The following is a 21,861-nucleotide window of genomic DNA, read 5'->3' on the forward strand; positions in this document are numbered from 1 at the left end:
AGAGACACGGGGGCACAAGTGTCAGCTATCCACCAATCCTTCGTTGACCCCAAATTCATCAACCCAAAGGCCAAAGTTACAATTTACCCCTTCATGTCACAAGCTGTAGACTTGCCTACAGCTCAACTGCCTGTCCAGTACAAAGGCTGGTCAGGAATTTGGACTTTTGCAGTCTATGACAATTATCCTATCCCCATGCTACTGGGGGAAGACTTGGCCAACCAGGTGAGGCGGGCCAAGAGAGTGGGAATGGTTACACGTAGCCAAACCAGGCAAGCTTCCAGACCCATTCCTGTTCCTGAACCGTCCACAGAGGCCCCGTCTGTGTTACCAAAGACCCAAACAGAGGTAGAGGACCCGGATTCCATGCCTACCACTGAAACAGCCACAGCATCTCCAGTCCCAGGCCCGGAACTGGAACAGCAACCAGCACCAGCAAGTGCAACTACATCTTCAAACTCAACGCCAGAGGGCGCCAGCGAGCCAAAACTGGCAGAAGCAACAGACAGCCATACCCAAAAGGCTCAGCCAGAGCCTGAAATACCCTCAGGTGCACCAGCGGAGAGCGGTTCACCAGCAACGGAAACAACCCCATCACCTACATCGCTTCCAGAGGGACCAAGCCCAAGTCCACAGTCTGAGGAAGAACTGGTGACCCCAGCCTCAAGGGAACAGTTCCAGGCTGAGCAGGAAGCGGATGACAGCCTTCAGAAAGCTTGGGCGGCGGCACGGAGCACCCCACCGCCTCTCAGCTCTTCTAATCGATCCCGGTTTGTTATAGACCAAGGACTTTTGTACAAGGAAATTCTTTCTGGTGGACACCGGGAAGAATGGCAGCCGCAAAAACAGTTGGTGGTTCCAACTAAGTACCGGGGGAAGCTCTTAAGCTTAGCCCATGATCATCCCAGTGGCCATGCTGGGGTGAACCGAACCAAGGACCGGTTGGGGAAGTCCTTCCACTGGGAGGGGATGGGCAAGGACGTTGCCAAGTATGTCCGGTCTTGTGAGGTATGCCAAAGAGTGGGTAAGCCTCAAGACCAGGTCAAGGCCCCTCTCCAGCCACTCCCCATAATTGAGGTCCCATTTCAGCGAGTAGCTGTGGATATTCTGGGCCCTTTCCCAAAAAAGACGCCCAGAGGAAAGCAGTACGTACTGACTTTAGTGGACTTTGCTACCCGATGGCCGGAAGCAGTAGCTCTAGGCAACACCAGGGCTAACACTGTGTGCCTGGCCCTAACAGACATCTTTGCCAGGGTAGGTTGGCCCTCCGACATCCTTACAGATTCAGGGTCTAATTTCCTGGCAGGGACCATGGAAAAACTGTGGGAAACTCATGGGGTGAATCACTTGGTTGCCACCCCATACCACCATCAAACCAATGGCCTGGTGGAAAGGTTCAATGGAACTTTGGGGGCCATGATACGAAAATTCATCAACGAATTCTCCAATAATTGGGACCTAGTGTTGCAGCAGTTGCTGTTTGCCTACAGGGCTGTACCACATCCCAGTTTAGGGTTTTCACCATTTGAACTTGTGTATGGTCACGAGGTTAAGGGGCCATTACAGTTGGTGAAGCAGCAATGGGAGGGGTTTACGCCTTCTCCAGGAACTAACATTCTGGACTTTGTAAGCAACCTACAAAGCACCCTCCGACACTCTTTAGCCCTTGCTAGAGAGAACCTAAAGGATGCTCAAGAAGCGCAAAAGGCCTGGTATGACAGACATGCCAGAGATCGGTCCTTCAAGGTAGGAGACCAGGTTATGGTCTTGAAGGCGCAACAGGCCCATAAGATGGAAGCCTCATGGGAAGGGCCATTCACGGTCCAAGAGCGCCTGGGAGCTGTAAACTACCTCATAGCATTTCCCAATTCCTCACTAAAGCCTAAAGTGTACCATGTTAATTCTCTCAAGCCTTTCTATTCCAGAGACTTACAGGTTTGTCAGTTTACAGTCCAGGGAGAGGATGCTGAGTGGCCTGACGGTGTCTACTACGACGGGAAAAAAGACGGTGGCGTGGAAGAGGTGAACCTCTCAACCACTCTGGAACGTCTGCAGCGGCAGCAAATCAAGGAGCTGTGCACTAGCTTCGCCCCATTGTTCTCAGCCACCCCAGGACGGACTGAACGGGCATACCACTCCATTGATACAGGTAATGCTCACCCAATCAGAACCCCACCCTACCGAGTGTCTCCTCATGCCCAAGCTGCTATAGAACGGGAGATCCAAAACATGCTACAGATGGGTATAATCCGCTCATCTACCAGTGCATGGGCATCTCCAGTGGTTCTGGTACCCAAACCAGATGGGGAAATACGCTTTTGCGTGGACTACCGTAAGCTCAATGCTGTAACTCGTCCGGACAACTATCCAATGCCACGTACCGATGAGCTATTGGAAAAGTTGGGACGTGCCCAGTTCATCTCTACAATAGACTTAACCAAGGGGTACTGGCAAGTACCGCTAGATGAACCTGCCAAGGAGAGGTCAGCATTCGTCACCCATGCGGGGGTGTATGAATTCAATGTCCTTCCTTTCGGCCTTCGAAATGCACCCGCCACCTTCCAGAGGCTGGTAGATGGTCTACTAGCTGGACTGGGAGAATTTGCAGTTGCCTACCTCGATGATGTGGCCATTTTTTCAGACTCCTGGCCCGAACACCTACTACACCTGGAAAAGGTCTTTGAGCGCATCAGGCAGGCAGGACTAACTGTTAAGGCCAAAAAGTGTCAAATAGGCCAAAACAGAGTGACTTACCTGGGGCACCAGGTGGGTCGAGGAACCATAAACCCCCTACAGGCCAAGGTAGATGCTATCCAAAAGTGGCCTGTCCCACGGTCCAAGAAGCAGGTCCAATCCTTCTTAGGCTTGGCCGGATACTACAGGCGATTTGTACCACACTACAGCCAAATCGCTGCCCCACTGACCGACCTGACCAAAAAGACCCAGCCAAATGCAGTTAAGTGGACTGATGAGTGTCAAAAGGCCTTTACCCAACTTAAGGCAACGCTCATGTCGGACCCTGTGCTCAGGGCCCCGGATTTTGACAAGCCATTCCTAGTAACCACAGATGCATCTGAGCGTGGTATAGGAGCAGTGCTCATGCAGGAAGCAACAGATCACAACTTCCATCCTGTCGTGTTTCTCAGCAAGAAACTGTCTGAGAGGGAAAGTCACTGGTCAGTCAGTGAAAAGGAATGCTATGCCATTGTGTACGCCCTGGAAAAGCTACGCCCATATGTTTGGGGACGGCGGTTCCAACTACAAACTGACCATGCTGCACTAAAGTGGCTTCATACTGCCAAGGGGAACAACAAGAAACTTCTTCGTTGGAGTTTAGCTCTCCAAGATTTTGATTTTGAAATTCAACACATCACAGGAGCTTCTAATAAAGTTGCTGATGCACTCTCCCGTGAGAGTTTCCCAGAATTCAGTAGTTAAAAAGTGTTCTTAAAATGTAGAAGTCTGTTAGTTATATACTTAGGAGTATATGTAAAGGTGTATGTGTTGTATTAATCTGTTTATTTTCAAGTTCTAGAAGGAAATCGCCGCCAGTGAGCTTCCCCACTGTCTGCAATTTGGGGGGCATGTCATAAACAGATAGCTAAGGGTTAATGTCTCTTTCACCTGAAGCACCTGACCAGAGGACCAATCAGGAAACCGGATTTTTTCAACTTTGGGTGGAGGGATTTGAGTGTCTAAGGTCTTTGTTTTCTGGCTGCCTGCTTTCTCTGAGCTTTGGAGAAGTAGTTCTACTTTCTAGTCTTCTGTTTCCAAGTGTAAGGACAAAGAGATCAGATAGTAAGTTATATGGTTTCTTTTCTTTGGTATTTGCATGAATATAAGTGCTGGAGTGCTTTGATTTGTATTCTTTTTGAATAAGGCTGTTTATTCAATATTCTTTTAAGCAATTGACCCTGTGTTGTATCATCTTAATACAGAGAGAACATTTGTACTTATTTTTCTTTCTTTTATATAAAGCTTTCTTTTAAGACCTGTTGGAGTTTTTCTTTACTTCAGGGAAATTGAGTCTGTACTCACCAGGGAATTGGTGGGAGGAAGAAATCAAGGGGAGAGTTGTGTGTTGGATTGCTAGCCTGACTTTGCATTCCCTCTGGGGGAATAGGAAAGTACTTTTTGTTTCCAGGATTGGGAACAGAGAGGGAGATTCACTCTGTTTGGATTCACAGAACTTGTGTCTGTGTATCTCTCCAGGAGCACCTGGAGGGGGGAAGGGAAAAAGGATTATTTCCCTTTGTTGTGAGACTCAAGGGATTTGGGTCTTGGGGTCCCCAGGAAAGGTTTTTCAGGGGGACCAGAGTGCCCCAAAACACTCTAATTTTTTGGGTGGTGGCAGCAGGTACCAGGTCCAAGCTGGTAACTAAGCTTGGAGGTTTTCATGCTAACCCCCATATTTTGGACGCTAAGGTCCAAATCTGGGACTAAGGTTATTACAAGGACGAGATAATGGGATGTGTTCTAACATGGATTACTGAGCCTATCACAATTTTATTTGAAGTCAGTTATTCATATGCAAGCATATATACATCAAGGGGATAATTGTTTTTTGTTTTTGTTCCATTGTGTGCAGACAGTATCAGAGGGTAGCCGTGTTAGTCTGGATCTGTAAAAGCAGCAAAGAATCCTGTGGCACCTTATAGACTAACAGACGTTTTGGAGCATGAGCTTTCGTGGATGAATACCCACTTCCTCAGATGCATGTAATGGAAATATCCAGGGGCAGGTATATATATGTGTGCTAGCAAGCAAGCTAGAGATAACGAGGTCAGTTCAATCAGGGAGGATGAGGCCCTGTTCTAGCAGTTGAGGTGTGAAAACCAAGAAAGGAGAAACTGGTTCTGTAATTGGCAAGCCATTCACAGTCTTTGTTCAATCCTGAGCTGATGGTGTCAAATTTGCAGATGAACTGAAGCTCAGCAGTTTCTCTTTGAAGTCTGGTCCTGAAGTTTTTTTGCTGCAGGATGGCCACCTTAAGGTCTGCTATAGTGTGGCCAGGGAGGTTGAAGTGCTCTCCTACAGGTTTTTGTATATTGCCATTCCTAATGTCTGATTTGTGTCCATTATGTGTGCAGACAGGCTCATAACCTGTCCTGCTGCTTTTTTGAATTTTTCGGTATTCAGGTGGTTTATGATTTACCAACCTGCCTCTATTAGGATTGGGGATGCGTGGAGGAAGCACTCATTAGAACGGAGTTACACACAGCTTAGGTGCAAGGCAGTTCATTTGGAATTACATGTACAGATTTCATCAGTGTCATCAATAAACAAATAACTGGCTGTCCACAGGTATATCCCTCTACCCACTTTGGAAAGCCAATCTCAAGTCCATAACCTCTCTCCTGTTCTTTTGTCTGTTGGTTTGTTAAAAGAAAGACACTGCTGAGTGTGCTTTATGCTAAATTCATTGAGTTTCGCTGCTAGAGATGTTCCAGTACTTAAGGAAGCTCACAATTACATAGAAAGTTCAGATGTTGTTTGAGTTGCTGTAGCCGAGAAAGGGAATGGTGCAAAACCATGAATTATGGGTCAGATTTTGACTCCTCTCCTCCCCTCCAGCTGACAACCCCACTGAAAGATTTACAGGTAGCATGTATGCATTGGAATGCTTGAGGAGTAAGGCATCTGAATCTGGCACTATTGTCTCCTCCTTTTAGCTCTGCTCTGTCTCTCCTATTTCCCATGAGAAATATTTCAGGAATTTATCTTGATGGCCCAGATCTAGCTCATAGGCTCACGGATTTTAAAGCCAGAAAGGACCATCGTGATCATATAGTCTGATCTCCTGCTAATCACAGACCACAGAACCTCACCCGCTCCTGTAATAGACCTATATTCTCTCACTGAGTTACTGAAGTCCTGAAATCTTAATACACAAAGAATCCACCCTTTACTCTAGTTGAAACCAAAAAATGACCCTGGCTTCATGTTGTAGAGGCAGGCAAAAAGCCCCAGGGTCTCTGCCAATCTGACCTGGAGGAAATTTCCCCTCAATCCTAAACATGGCAATCAGTTATGCCCTGAACATGTGGGCAAGACCCACCAGCCAGACACCTGGAAAGAATTCTCTGTAGTCACTCAGAGCCCTTCCCCTCTGTGCTGGCCATTAGAGATATTAGCTAATAGCAGCAGCGGATGGGTCATACGCCATTGTAGGCAATTGCATCATCACATCTCCTCCATAAATTTAGGATGCTCAGTCTTATGGCAAGTTAGCTTGCTATGGTTAAGAGTCTTTCCCTAGAGCCGATGTTATTGCCTTGGCCCCCTGGAAAGACACAATGAGCTGCATGGCTAGCAGACACTCCAGAGGCCAGCCTGTCACATTATCACGCTAGTGGGATTCGCCTTCTCCCACACCCCAGCCTTGGGAGTGTTCACGAGGAACTGCCAAGTGTTTGAACATTACTAATGCTACACCTGCTAAGTGCAATATGTTAAATTTCCTTCCCTTCTCAGAACAAATATGAAATGTCAGGAATAATCATTCTCCTCAGGTAAGTTTTAGAATAGTTAATATGATATATATTAGCAAATGGAATTATTGCAGCCATGAGCAAAGAGCTTTATGCTACTTCACAGTATGCCAATAAGAAAATGAAAAATGGAGGTTAATTCTAAATCAAGGCCAGGTACCCTGCAGCCTAGGCTAAAAAAGATCTGAGCAAGCTTGAATCGGAGGTAGGACCTGAGATTCTGTGGTAGAGCTAAGGTTCATTTAACATCTAGAGAATATTAGATTTAAATATAGAGCAAGATTATAGAGTGGATGATTTGAATTATCATTAAAATTAATTTATTTCTGTATGAAGACATGCATACAAACTACCTGAAAATCTCGGCTGGCGGTAACTGTTTCTGTAAAGGAAGATTTGATTACAAGCTGACTATAAGTTATTACCTTTCATGTATGTCTAAATGAATGTTGCAGGCTATAAACTGACTGTAAGTTGCAAACTCTCGTGTACGTCTTAATGATTGTTGCAGTAATGTTTATATCTTTCCCAAGGACAGGAGAAGTCCTTCTTACTGTATCACTGACTCTGGCAGCTTCACTTCCCACCAGCCTATCTGACAATAAGACACCAGCATCCTTTTTAATTGGATGTCTTAAGTCTGATGCTGAAACTCTTTAAAACAATTCTGGGGACAGATTGTGCTCTATGACCCATGTGCTCCAGCAGATGTGGGACTGAGGTACTGCAGCAGCACCCCAGCTCCAGTGGATTCCACCCCACAAGTCCAGGATCTCTGCTGGGGAGGGGGAGGAGATGTGGTGGGCTTGGGGATGACACATCATCCTACCCTACCCTTGCAGACCTTGCCCAGGAAAGTTAATACAGACCCATTTTGATGTGTGTCTCTTCTCCAAAGGGCATTCACTATCATAGAGAGGGGGTGTCCATGGCAGGAAAGATGCTGCCAGGGAGCTGGCACTAGGACACATGGTGGTCAGAGCTGGGGTGCAGTCACAGAGCCTCCTGCAGAGCCCCAGTAATTTGCCTCTTCCCCACCTTTGACAGCACAGTTGTGGGGAAGCTCCACAGGGGGATCTGACTGGAGTTTTCCATTCCGAATCCCGCCTCCTACAGCTTTCAACAATGGACAGTCCAGCCCCAGGAGGCCTTGGAGGGAAGAGGTGGGGCCACGGGTGGGCCTCGGCTGCCCAATTACCAGTAATTAGAAAGATGACCACCCCTGCCCCCCACCATACACCAAAGAGAAACAGCCCCTGCCCAGAGAGAGCTCAGTCTACATTGTCATCCAGCTCCAAATACGTAAATGTTTGTGAGTATTCACCTGCAGGGATTCAGTTTGGCCTCCTATACAGATTAGGCCCCTTTTGCAGAATGTGGGTTCAGAGTCAGGTTTGCATTTCAAACACCCTTTAAAGTTCAGGGTTTTCATCTAGGCCCATCTCCAAACAGCCTTGAGAAAGGTCCCAACAATGAATTTCCTTTGAATACTGGGAGGCACTTGGGCTCAAAAAAGCTTTACAGCTTACCCTCAGGAAGAAGCCTGGCAGTAGACCAGGGAAGGGGAGAGGCCACTCTAAGCATTGAGAGACAGCGCTGAACGTCCAGGAGCATCAGTAAAGAAATGGTCCTGGGCAATTGCTCCCCTTTTGTTCTGAGACTGAAATGTAAGTACACTTTATGGGCCAGATCCTAAACGGATATAAATTAGTCTAGCACTATTGATGTCACGGGAGCTGCCTGAGTTTTGAAAGCCTGGCTCTATATCAGGGGTAGGCAACCTATGGCACGGGTACCACCGGCGGCACACAAGCTGATTTTCAGTGGCACTCACACTGCCCGGGTCCTGGCCACCGGTCCGGGGGGCTCTGCATTTTAATTTAATTTTAAATGAAGCTTCTTAAACATTTTAAAAATCTTATTTACTTTACATACAACAATAGCATGCATCTGAGGAAGTGGGTATTCACCCACGAAAGCTCATGCTCCAAAACGTCTGTTAGTCTATAAGGTGCCACAGGATTCTTTGCTGCTTTTACAGATCCAGACTAACACGGCTACCCCTCTGATACTATACAACAATAGTTTAGTTATATACAATAGACTTATAGAAAGAGACTTTCTTAAACGTTAAAATGTATGACTGGCATGCAAAACCTTAAATTAGAGTGAATAAATGAAGACTCGGCACATCACTTCTGAAAGGTTGCCGACACCTGCTCTATATTAACAAATAATAATATTTCAGAGACTATAAGTCTTGATTTTACCTCTAACCCATGAAAAGTCCCATTGCATTCAGGGCTAATAAATTCCTCCCATCACTAGTTTGAATGTTTTTTTCACTGAGTCCTGTAATCAGGATAGAGTAGTGTATTTCTTGGAACATAGAAGGTATAAAATAATCTGTGACCATATGTCTACTGTTTGCACATCAGTTAAGTCGTAAAACTTCCTGTAAGTTTGTACGACAATTTAAAAAAAAATTATTTGAATCCTCTTCTAGACACAGCTGGTATTTGATTTTAATTAAATGACTCTGTGACCATGGGGGTTAAAATATAATACTATTGAGCCAACAATATCTCCTCAAACTACAGGAAAAGAGTAGTATAAAAGACACAATTTCCAATTAATGCAGGCTATTGATTTTAATTTGTTTCCTTCTGACTTCGCTACTGGTGGAAAAGCTGGATTGCTGTAACTGACTACTCGGAGACATGTAACTGGAGCACCTCGGATGCTTGACCAAGGCGATACTATCCATTGTGCAATCTAATGTAACAAAAACAATTGTCTTAATGTAACTGGTTGTTCATTGATGTAGAGGTCCGAAGCCCATTGTAAGCCATGAAAAAGGTGCCTATTAGCATTGATGGCCTATGAAGGCTCTGACTGATTGATCATTAATTTCCATGGTTCAGCTGAATTAAAACTTGAAATTTATTCATTTATTCACTATGGACTGCTGAGAATAGAGAAACCCACCAAATTTGACCTTTCCATCAAAGGTCACAAGTCATTTTTATTGACTTTCAACCATTCAAGTGCCCTTTTATATTAGGGATAGCAATTTCCAAAGGTGATATTAATTAATTCCAGGATGGGGGTGAGGTCTTCCATTTCGAAAAACAAAGGTTATGTGAGGTGGTCAGAGTTATGTTTGGTTTTAAATCCTGTTCTGGCCAGGAAGATTTCCATAAATATGATTCTCAGATACACACTACAGAAAATAATTCATGCAGTATTAGCGGTGCCATATGAGAAATTCCTTTGTCCGACAGCAGTAGTAGACTGGCCTGCGGAGGTTGGAGGCAGTGCGTATTCATGCACTGATGCTAGAAACCTAGTGGAAAAACGTGTTGGGCCAGGTTTTGGTACACCTTCTGAATATCGTTTTGCTCTGAAATAAGCCCATTGACTTCATTGGTATTGCATGTGGCTGAAAGTACTATTTAACAGGTGTGAGGTACTGCAGCCTGTCCCCGTCTAAGCTCCATCAAGGCAATCCCACATCCCTAAGTGTGATATCAGTATAGCCTGCCCACCTGTTTCACAGTGTTCTAATGCACTCCAAAATTGCTTCTTCCATTTTTACCATACGTTATGCGTGGAAAGAATTGCGTTGTTACTGACAGGCTTGGAATCTGCAAATTTAGGAATAAGAGAATAATGATTTAGGTGAAAGGATCCCTTTTATTCTCCATAGGCTGCTCTCTGCAATTAGAATAATCTAAGTAAATAATGTTACAACTTTGAAAAAGCCAGACCTCACTGTCAGTGAACCTTTGTGCTCCAGCTGCTGACGCCAATAGCCCTATTTGCCTGGAAGGCAAACTTCTGTCATCTCATATGATATAATTTGCAACCATTACTGTATGTGATGCAAACCATTTTTGAGGATCAAGTATCAGAGGGGTAGCCGTGTTAGTCTGGATCTGTAAAAGCAGCAAAGAATCCTGTGGCACGTCTGTTAGTCTATAAGGTGCCACAGGATTCTTTGCCAATTTTTGAGGATATAAGGGTCAAATCTTGCGGATGATTATTTTATACTGTTCCTGTTTAGGTGGAATGTTGCCTATTCTAGGAACAGCAAGAGAAATCTTCCATAGTTTGGATGCAGAGTATATCAAGTTTTCTGATTGTACTCTGCTGTTCACAGGCTTGAAAGATTTATTTTTAAGAAGCATGAATGGGCAAAAACACTCTATTTCTCTGCTGATTTTTTTTTAAAGAAATAACCCTGCATGCCATGGTTGCTAAAAATATCCTCATAAGTATTCTAATCCTATAGAGCATGAAGAATTTATGTTAAAGAGCATTTACTAGAGAGCCCTAGAGCATTGCCAATGTAGTGCTCTATATAGAGATGGCAAGAGAAGAGCTAAACATTTTATTGAAATATTGATGGTAGGAAGGAGAGAAGGAGTTTAGTCGGTATTTGGTATTTGACTTTCTTCCGCCAAAGGGCTTGTTTATGAGTGCGTCCAAGCTGAATACAGCTGTTTCTTCATTAGGAAGACCTCCATGTACCAGGGATATAGGATGGAGGCAATAGAAACTCAACGGCTGTAAAATGGAGAGAGAGGAAGGAAGTATGTCCTTCCTGAGAGGAAGCCCAATTGCAAATAGGAAGCACTGTCAGGTTTTTCACACAAAAAAAATCCAAACGAACTAGTTTTTGATTTAACGTGGAATGAAAACAAATGTCGAAACCTCGACATTTTGTGTGAAACAAAATTGTTGTTTTCCAGCCAACTCTAATGAGCATTGGTAAGGAGAAGCCGCATTGGCAACTGGTGAGTATTGCTGAGCTGCAGCCTTGCCAGATAAACCTGGATAATGCCTACTGAGTATGAATTTAAATCATAGAGGAAAATCTTTGAGTTGAGAGCATGTCTGTTAGCCAGGAATTCACATTCTTTGAATATGCCACCATATACTGCAGACCTTTTCATGATTGCTGCAGAGTGTAGTTCCCCATGAGTTGTAATTCATGCTTCATAATAGCTATGGGCGTGGCTACACTTGCAAATCTAGAGCAATAATAAAGAATATTTTCAAAGCCAAAAAATCCATTTATTGAAAAAAAATTCATTTATTGAAAAGAAACACAACTGCTTGGGAAATAGAAAGGGCAAGGGGGTGGCATGGGGAATGGTACAATCACAGCTCTGTGTATGTCTTGTCTGGAGTGGTGCACTTCAGGATGGCTGTACTGCGTGGTGATGGGGATTGAGTCCAGTGGGTGAGGTTCGTAGTTTTCAGGGCTGTGTGGTGAAGCTACAGGCATTGGAGGCAGCTGGTGGCAAAAAGAACCCAGATATTAAGGAAAGTGGGTTGGAGGTGACATGGGGGCACAGAGGAAAGAGTTTTGGGACAAGGGCTCCCTCCAATCCTGCACTTTTTGATTTTCATTAAGGGAGTGCTGCGTGACTTCATGCAGCATGTCTTCTTTGCTTCTACTTAGCCTCTTCCTAATTTTTTGCAGTCTTTCGGCCAGTGATAACACAGACGGCTGAGATCTCAACGTTGTATCTGTAAAGGCAAAATGCAACACCTAACAGAGGCAGCATTGTTCACATCAGACAGAGCAATGCTTCCCCCATACTTAAGGGCAAGCACAGTCTATACGATAGCATAATTTGCCTGTCCCAAAGCGAGAGCACATAACCCACGGGAGCCCCAAAATGGTGAGTAAGCACAGGGTCAAGGGGGACTGATTGTTTCAGGGTTCTACTGTCCTCTGGGTTTCTGTGTCTTGGGGAGAGCCAACAGCTCCAGTGGACCCCTATACTGAACACTGTTCCAACATTTTCCACAGGAGTTCTCCTGGAAGATATCTCACTGCTGAGGTGACCTAGGAAGCAAGGGAGGGTGTTCTACTGCAATGCGGCTTCTGCCCTGGCCTATATGCATCTTGCCTGTGTGCAGCAATGGTCCCCCTGTCCCTCACGGCACAATGGTGCAGAGGGTCCAGAGAAGAGCAACAAGAATGATTAAAGGTCTTGAGAACATGACCTATAAAGGAAGGCTGAAGGAATTGGGTTTGTTTAGTTTGGAAAAGAGAAGACTGAGAGGGGACATGATAGCAGTTTTCAGGTATCTAAAAGGGTGTCATCAGGAGGAGGGAGAAAACTTGTTCACCTTAGCCTCCAATGATAGAACAAGAAGCAATGGGCTTAAACTGCAGCAAGGGAGATTTAGGTTGGACATTAGGAAAAAGTTCCTAACTGTCAGGGTAGTTAAACACTGGAATAGATTGCCTAGGGAAGTTGTGGAATCTCCATCTCTGGAGATATTTAAGAGTAGGTTAGATAAATGTCTATTAGGGATTGTCTAGACAATATTTGGTCCTGCCAGGAGGGCAAGGGACTGGACTCGATGACCTCTCAAGGTCCCTTCCAGTCCTGGAGTCTATGAGTCTATGAGTCTATGTTAGCCTGACTGGGACAAGGACCACAATGGCTCTCCCAAGAAACCTATGCATTGCCCAAGTTCTGGATGAGACCTTTCAAGAGATCACTGAGGCCTATTCCACATCTAGGCATGCATGTGGCCCTAACGCTCCTCGCCCCAAGAGCCTGCACTGAATAACTTCCTTCCCAAAATAAAAGCCGCTTACCAGGAACCTCCTCTGGTGTTTGTCCTTCCCCTAGCACCGGCCGCTGCAACTAGCTACCTTCCTCCTGGCTTGAGAACAGCTCCTAGCTGCATGCATCTAGGGATTACGGGGTGTCTTCCTCCTCCTCAGCACCCTCGCTCCCACTTTCCTCCTCCTGCCTTGTTGAACTGGGCTCTGAAGTGTCCATGGTGGTACTCGGAGTGGAGGTGGGGTCACCCCCAAGTATCGCATCCAGCTCTTTGTAGAAGCGGCAGGTCATAGGGGCAGCACCGGAGTGGCAGTTTGCCTCATGGGCTTTGTGGTAGTCACTCTGCAGCTCCTTCAATTTAACCCTGCACTGCAGTGCGTCCCAGTCATGGCCCCATTCCATCATGTCCCTTGATATCTGGCCTAAGGTATCATAATTCCTATGGCTGGAGCGAAGCTGGGACTGGACAGCTTCCTCCCCCCAAACACTGATGAGGTCCAGGACCTCGCCCTTACTCCATAGCGGGGATTGCCTGGCCCGTGGAGGCATGGCCATCTGGATAGATTCGCTTAGAGCACTCCATGCCTGGGGGGCTGAGCAAACAGGAAGGGGATTTTCAAAATTAAAGGGCGGGTCTGACGATTGGTCACATGAAGGCAGGGCAGTAGAGTTCAAAGTGATGACCAGAGTGGCTAGAACAGGCATTGTGGGACACTTCTGGAGGCCGATCAGAGCACGTTAACAGACCAGAGCGTCCACATTGGTGCTGCCGCACTCCAGTTGGGGCGCATCAAACATTATTCCACTTGCCGAGGTGGAATACCAGGAGGGCTCTAGCCACGGAGTCCAGGCGCTCTACGTGCCTTGCCAGTGTGGATGTGTTGGGAGTTAGAGTGCACGAGGCTGCTTTAATGTTCTCTAACTCGCAAATGTAGCCATGCCCTAAGACAATGTAGAAATAATGCACTAGCGAAGTGACAGACCAGTTCCACTGGCTCCTCTCTGTTAAATGCAGTAGCACTCCTATATAGCACTTGCTCCCAAAGGACTGCACTGTATTGGATACAAATGATCACTTGTCCTGCAGATTTTTCAGTGTTGCTATCTGATCTAGGAACATTTTTTCAGACACTGTCAAAAGCTTCCATTTGCATCACCTCTTACTTAGATGCTTGTTTTGCTGCAGATAGCTGTGTTGACAAGATATTATTGTTTAGCAGTCTTTTGGTGACACTCAGTTCTGTTTTCCATACAACACTTACTCTAATTCTTACACTGATCCTTCATTTATCAGATCTGTAGCACTAGATGGTATGCAGCACTTGCCCACAGCCCAGTTCTTGTGTTTTAAATCCCATTGGATTTCCTTAGTGAGTGCAGCTCAACCAGCAAATAAGTTGCTATTTCCACTACTTACAGAAGTTCCACTTTGTTTCCTACTTCACTATTTTTCTGCACTTGCCAATAACTGATCTCCGTGGGGTGTGTGTATGTCTATATATTAGTCCTTATTTACTGTGCAGGTAAATATGATCCTTGTATACATCTGAAAGGACTAAGATAAGAGAATTTTGAACTCCAGAAACAGTTCTCTAGGACTGGAAGGGACCTCGAGAGGTCATCGAGTCCAGTCCCTTTCCCTCATGGGACTGGACTAAACTAATCTGATTCCTAAATATTTACCTTTCCAAGTTTCTTGAGTCATCATGCATGTCGTGTATTATGTTGACCAGTTGGAAAGACAGCTCAAAGAAATTTTACAAAGACATTTCATATAACCAAAACTTTTGTGGATAATCAAATGACTTGTTAAGACAAAAATAATGAATTTTAAATTACATTTCAGCTGAGGAGCAATGTGGTCAATTCTCAGTATCGTCTGATTTCAGGGAAAAAAGAGAAAATGCTTTTTACAGCAAATATTACATTGGAAACATCAGAAAAGGCAAAATAGTGGGAGTTCTTCTCCAGTTCAGCCAGCAGATGTCACTTTTGGTTATCACTGACAATACATGATGCGAGCACTGCAGTCCAACTGCTGTAGGTTCACAGCTGTCGATTGGTTCAGAAGAATCACAGCGAAAAGAAGAGACAGAAATAAGTAAAGGGAATGCAGAGAATCCTTTGGATGAAATGTGGGGCATTTCCTATGACTGCTCATCTTTATGTTAATTGAATTGTTGACTGAAACACCAGTTTATTAGTTCGGCACAAAAGGATTGCTACATTTGCAGCTGATGAATGTTAAATCATCTGAAAAGGGCAAATATTTCTTTTCAATCTTTTTTTAATCCATTTTCAAAATGAGCCTTTGTACCTGTTTGTTCAGAGATTCCAAAATCATCCTTTCTACACAAAGTACTAAGCCATTATATATTATTTGTATTGCAGCAGTGCCTAGGCACCCTTGTTACAGACCAGGACTACCTTGTGTGAGGCACTGTATGAGCACAGAACAAAAAGCCTCTGCCTCAGAGAGTTTATGATCTAAGTATAAGACAAGAGATGACAGGTGGATACGTAGGGAGGTGTTGGAATCTCCATCCTTAGCGGTTTTTACGGTCAGGCTTGACAAAGCCCTGGCTGGGATGATTTAGTTGGTGTTGGTCCTGCTTTGAGCAGGGGGTTGGACTAGATGACCTCCTGAGATCCCTTCCAAACCTGATATTCTATGATTCTAAAAATGGGGAGCACAATGGAATAATAAGACAGTGCTGGTCACCATGGAAGGCTGTGGTCCTAGCACACCAGCAGCCTAGCCATTGCAAGTTTGTTTTTTTTGTAGGCATCACAGTAGAAGAGAGTTTAAAGGAGGGATTTGAAAGAGGACAATGAGCTTACATTGAGGATGTTTACAGGGAGTTCCTTCCAAGCAGGAGGGCAACATGGGAGAAAGCACAAAGGTGCTTCTTTGAAAATTTAACAAGCAGGCAATGAAGGTTGTCATTGTGGGCCAATCAGAGATGCAAGCTGATATCTTGATAGTGAAGCAGAGATGATTGATTGAGGAATAGGCTATAAAGAACCTTGAAAGTGAAGACAAGTAGCTTATGCTTGATGTGGCAGAGAAAGGGGAGCCCGTGGAGGGATGCAAAGAGGGGTGACATGGTCAAAGTGACCTGATGAGCTAGGAAAATTAACTTGATGGTAGCATGCGAGAGAAAAGGATGTCACAGTAATTGAGATGATGAGAGCCCGGAGTTTTAGCCCTGTGGCTGGAGAGGAAGCCTATATTTTAGAGGTGTCTGCAGAAAGAACATGCCAAATTTAGCCATTGCCTGAATTGTAGGATTTAGGGAGAGGTCTGAGTTGAATATCACACCCAGGTTACAGGCCTGAGAGACAGGAGAGATGGGGGTGGTGTCCACCGTAATCAAGACATGCTGGAGCTGAGAGGCCTTGGGTGGTGGGGGAGGGGGAGATTAAGAGTTCTGTTTTAGCCATCTTGAGCTTGAGGTCATGGCAACACATCCAGGAGGAGAAGTTAGAGGCCATGTCTACATTTGAGCTGGAAGGTGTAATTCCATCTTGAATAGACACACCTGATCTGCGATTGAACCCGTGTGCCAGAAACAGTTGGGTAGCTGCAGCAGTGGGAGGGGCCAGCCATATCAGGCGCAATCCTGTCTGAGACCCTAGGCACATATTGGTGTGACTAGACCCTCCTGCCATTTGCATCACCATAGCTGCACTTCTATTTTTAGCATTCTAGATTGATCAGAGCTAGTGAGGGCATGTCTGCTCAAGCAGGAAATTGCACCTTCCAGCGGGAATGTACACATGCCCAGAGAGACTGGCTAAGATTTTAATGTAGTCTGAAGGACACAGGTCTGCAGTACCGAGGTAAATTTGTGTGTCACTCGCATAGAGATTCTAGTTGAATTTGTTAATGAAATTATCCAGCGACAAGGCATAGAAAGAGAAGAGAAGGGGACCAAGGGTGGAGCCATCTGGTACCCCACCCCTGAATGTTTGAGGGTGTATGAGGAGGATTCTCTGAATCAGTGGTTCTCACTCTGGGGTACACATACCTCTTCCAGGGAGTACATCAACTCATCTGAATATTTGCCTAGTTTTACAATGGGCTACATAAACAACACTAGTGAAATCAGTACAAATTAAATTTCACACAGACAACAATTTGTTTATACTGCTTTATATGCTATACTCTGAAACGTAACTACGATATTTATATTCCAATTGATTTATTTTATAGTTATATGGTAAAAATGAGAAAGTCATCAATTTCTCAGTAACAGTGTGCTGTGACACTTTTGTATTTTTATGTCTGATTTGGTAAGCAAGTAGTTTTGAAGTGAAGTGAAACTTGGAGGTATGGAAGACAAATCAGACTCTTGAAAGGGGTCCAGTGGTCTGGAAAAGTTGAGAGCCACTGCTCTGAATGATACACTGAAGGAATGATTAGAGAGGTGAGAGGAGAACCAGGAGAGGACAGAATCATGGGAGCCAAGAGAAGGCAAGATTTCGAGAAGAGGAGTTTGGTCAACAGTGTAAAGGCAGCTGATATATTGAGGAGTATGAAACGCTGGCTAGGAAAAGGTCATTAGGGACATTGGCAAGAGCAGTTTCAGTGGAATGCAAGGGGTGGAAGCAGAATTGGAGAGGGTCTAGCATGGAATTGGAAGCGAGGAACTCAAGACAGACATTGTAGACAACACATTCCGTGAAAGGGAGAAGGGAGATAGGTGGTAGTTGGAGACACAAGGGCAGTCAAGGGTGGACGAAATTAAGGCATGTTTGCATTGTGAGGGGAAAGAACCAGAGGAAAGTGAAAGGTTAAGGAGAAGAGTAACGGAGTGGGTGAGAGTGGGAGCAAGGCAGATCAGGAGAGGGGGCAGGATGGGAGGAGGTCCATTGCATGCACAGAGGGGTTAGAGTAGAAGAGCCAGTGATAACCATCTGAGTCCAGGCCAGGGGAGATGAAAGAAAGAATTGTAGGAGGATATTGGGGGAGGGGACAGAAAAGTGAGGTGGGGGAAGGGAGTCAAAAATGCAAAAAGGGTCACTGGGATCATCACAAGGGTCACAAATCAAGTGAATGGCCCTTTTGGGAAGTGGAAGGGTTGAACCCAGGCAGCAGATCAAATAAAGAGGTGAGGAGAGGTCGGAAAGGGCACTGAGAAGGACTGTGGAAACTTGTGAGGAGAGGGGGAGAGAGAGCCTGGAATTGAAGCCAGAGAGGAAAGCTTTTGGTGAGGAGTTGGGCAAACAGTAGGTGACAGCAACATGGAGGAGGAGAGGAGAGAAGAATGTGATGAAGGGCTGCTTGAAAGAATAGAAAGAGTGGAAAGGGGGAGGAGGAAGGGGAAAAGCCCAACAGCCCCACCATGGTCTGACCCACGGAAGGGAAACTGAGAGAAGGGGAGGCCTCTGTAAGAATGAGCGGCTCTGTCAGATGAGAGAGAGGACAGGAGCCGAAGGAGCCAGATATAAGAGGCAGTGGGTGGCTACGATCGTTTGGAGATGGAGTGGACATTCGAGGAATGGCAAGAGAAGGGAGGGGGAAGTAGGACCGATAGGCATGAGGTTAGGAATGGTGGCACAGGGATGGGTGGGGGTGGAGGGAGGATCGGGTTTGGGACAGATATCACCAGAGAGGAGGAGGACATTGTGGATGCGGATGTGGGACCTGGGATTGTGCTGGTGAGGGGATCAGAATCGAGAGGGGAAGACATATGTTTCCTTTCACATATGCACATAAAGAATATAAAGTATCTTCAGTTTTTATTGGAAATCCTTCAAAAATGTATGTATAGTGTCTGATAAAATACAGGTGTAGCATCTTTCATACGCCGTATCTTGCAGTATTCTGTTCGGTTCAATATATTATATCATTTAGGATTTATAATCCAGGTGCATTTCAGGAGAGGTGTGCAGCTACATTTTCCAAAAGGAAGAATTGTAAATCTACGATTTAAAAATATATATATGTTTATAGCTTCTTTTTTTTTTAAGTGCAAGACACTCTGATCATCTCCTGTACTGAACTGCTGATCATGTCAGGTTAAAATTGTGAATGCCCCCCCAAAAGGAAGCAAAGAGCATCAAGATGCTGCACTCACAAACTAATTCCAAACAAATTAGCAGAAATAGATATGAATCGGGGGAGGGCATAAACAGACAAAGGAGTTAAATAACAATCTCCATATCTACTTAAGATTTCACTATTAGTGGCATCCTGCCTGCAAATCTATTGCTGTTTGTCTACGCAAGACATGCTAAAGTAAACATTAAGATGGTACTTTGAAACTCCATCTGTAGTCTGCCTGTATAGTTAGGGAGAAAATGTAGTTGAGTTTAAGAACATAAGAATGGCCAACCTGTGTCAGACCAAAGGTCCAACTAGCCCAGTATCCTCTCTTCCGACAGTGACAAGTGCCAGGTGCCCCAGAGGGAATGAACAGAACAGATAATCATCAAATGATCCATCCCCTGTCACCCATTCCCAGCTTCTGGCAAACAGAGGCTAAAGACACCATTCCTGCTCATCTTGGCTAATAGCCATTGATGGACCTATCCTCCATGAATTTATCTAGTTCTTTTTTGAATCCTGTTATAGTCTTCACCTTCACAACATCCTCTGACAAGGAGTTCCACAGGTTGACTGTGTGTTGTGTGAAAAAATACTTCGTTTTCTTTGTTGTAAATCTGCTACCTATTAATTTCATTTGTTGGCCCCTAGCTCTTGTGTTACAAGAAGGAGTAAATAACATTTCCTTATTTACTTTCTCCACACCAGTCATGATTTTGTGGACCTCTATCATATCCCTCTGTAGTCATCTCTTTTCCAAGCTGAAACGTCCCAGTCTTATTAATCTCTCTTCATACGGAAGCTGTTCCATACCCCTTATCATTTTTGTCTCCCTTTTCTGAACCTTTTCCAATTCCAATATATCTTTTTGAGATGGGGTGACCACATCTGCACACAGTATTCAAGATGTGAGCATACCATGGATTTATGTAGAGATAGTATGATATTTTCTGTCTTCTTATCTATCCGTTTCTTGATGATTCCCAACATTCTGCTCCCTTGTTTGACTGCTGCTGCACGTTGAGTGGCTGTCTTCAGGGAACTATCCACAATGATTCCAAGATCTGTTTCTTGAGTGGTAACAGCTAATTTAGTGTGCCATTTTGTTGCCCAGTCACCCAGTTTTGAGAGATGCTTTTGTAGCTCTTTGCAGTCTACCTGGGACTTAACTCTCTTGAGTAGTTTTGTGTCACCTGCAAATTTTGCCACCTCACTGTTTACCCCTTTTTCCAGATCATTTATGAATATGTTGAATAGGACTCAGCCCAGTACAGACCCCTGGGGGACACCACTATTTACCTCTCTCCATTCTGAAAACTGACCATTTATTCCTACTCTCTGTTTCCTAGCTTGTAACTAACCTTCCTTCTTATCCCATAACAGCTTACTTTGCTTAAGAGCCTTTTGTTAGGGACCTTTTGAAATTGAAGGATAGTGTTTGAACCCAGTCTAATTTAAATATACAATACACATTATGGGATATGGTAAGTTTCCTGGAACATTATTTCTTATGCTACTTGGAAACTATACATGGACAACTTAGACAAAATGTAATTCTCCTGTGTACATTGTTTTAGTTTCTGAAGCTTTAAGGGATGAAAATCAGTGTCATATGTGAAAAATCAAGCAAAGATCTACAAACAACAGGAGCTGGATGACTAGATCTCCATCCAACAAATATTTACACATGTGCTTCACTCCATCTGTATTTAGGACAGCACCTAAACATATGCTGAAGTCTCATTGACTGCTGTGGGACTTCAGCCTGTGTTTCAAAGTTAAACACATTGAATGTTTTTGGGTTTTTTTCTGAATTGGGGCCAGAGTATTCTCCTCCCTGAATACCTTGCTGAAAATATCCCACTAGGTCGCTTATTCACCAGCATTTTATAATGTACCACGAAGAGGAATCAAAGTGATGTATGGAAGTAGCTGCACGAGAGATGGGCTAATGGCCACATAAGCACAGTGTGAAATAACAAGGGCTTGTACAGTAGTGAGGTAGTGTGTCCTTTGGCTTTTTCAGTAACAATGAGGAACTAGAAATGGGAAGAGTTCTGTTTATTTCTTTGTCTGCTCCACTCTTGCATGCTTTACAAAATAGGTAATTCTGAAAGCTACGTTCCAGAACTCGACAATTCGTATCCCTCAGAAAATGATGTTTTAACACCATCTGCCATAACATTTTCTTTAATACCATTGAGCTGATTTCCTCTCCTGCACGCTGTCAGGAAAGTGTGTGTGTGTGTGCATTGTTCAGAAATATAGATGAACACAGCATGAAGATTTTGACCGCCAGTGCCATTTGTGAAAAAGCTCTGTCACGTCTCTGTCATGTGTGGCTTCTTGTGGGAATATTGCAGATTGCTTTGCTATACTGGATTTCCATAGAACAGGATCAGCGGTGCGCAGTTAGTGACGGATATGCTTGTATGTTTGATACTGCATGTGCTGAGTGCCCTCTTCTCCCATTGACGTTAGAAGGAACTCAGAAGACTCAGCTCCTTGATATCCATGCCCTGTAATTGCAAAGGGGCAGGGGGGAAGGAGAGACCTCATATTATGATGGTTTTGTGGCTCGTCAGCATGTTAGGAATGTCTGGGCTGCTTGAAGTTTACTTTGGCTTAGGGAAGTGGATGGAGAACACTGGATCTTCTCCCAGCATAAACCAAGCCCGCCTCCATGCAGCAGCTGGTCCAGAGAGAGGTTTCAGGTGGGGAAAGA

At 44.6% G+C, this 21,861-nt stretch overlaps 1 protein-coding gene across 2 annotated transcripts in view; it reads left to right on the top strand.

Moving 5' to 3' along the window:
* The window catches only part of MDGA2 (MAM domain containing glycosylphosphatidylinositol anchor 2), a 661,668-nt gene that overhangs the window by 533,663 nt on the left and 106,144 nt on the right, over nt 1–21,861 (top strand). The window lies entirely within an intron of this gene.

This window comes from Gopherus flavomarginatus, chromosome 5, assembly GCF_025201925.1.
Source record: "Gopherus flavomarginatus isolate rGopFla2 chromosome 5, rGopFla2.mat.asm, whole genome shotgun sequence".
NCBI classification, from domain to species: domain Eukaryota; kingdom Metazoa; phylum Chordata; order Testudines; family Testudinidae; genus Gopherus; species Gopherus flavomarginatus.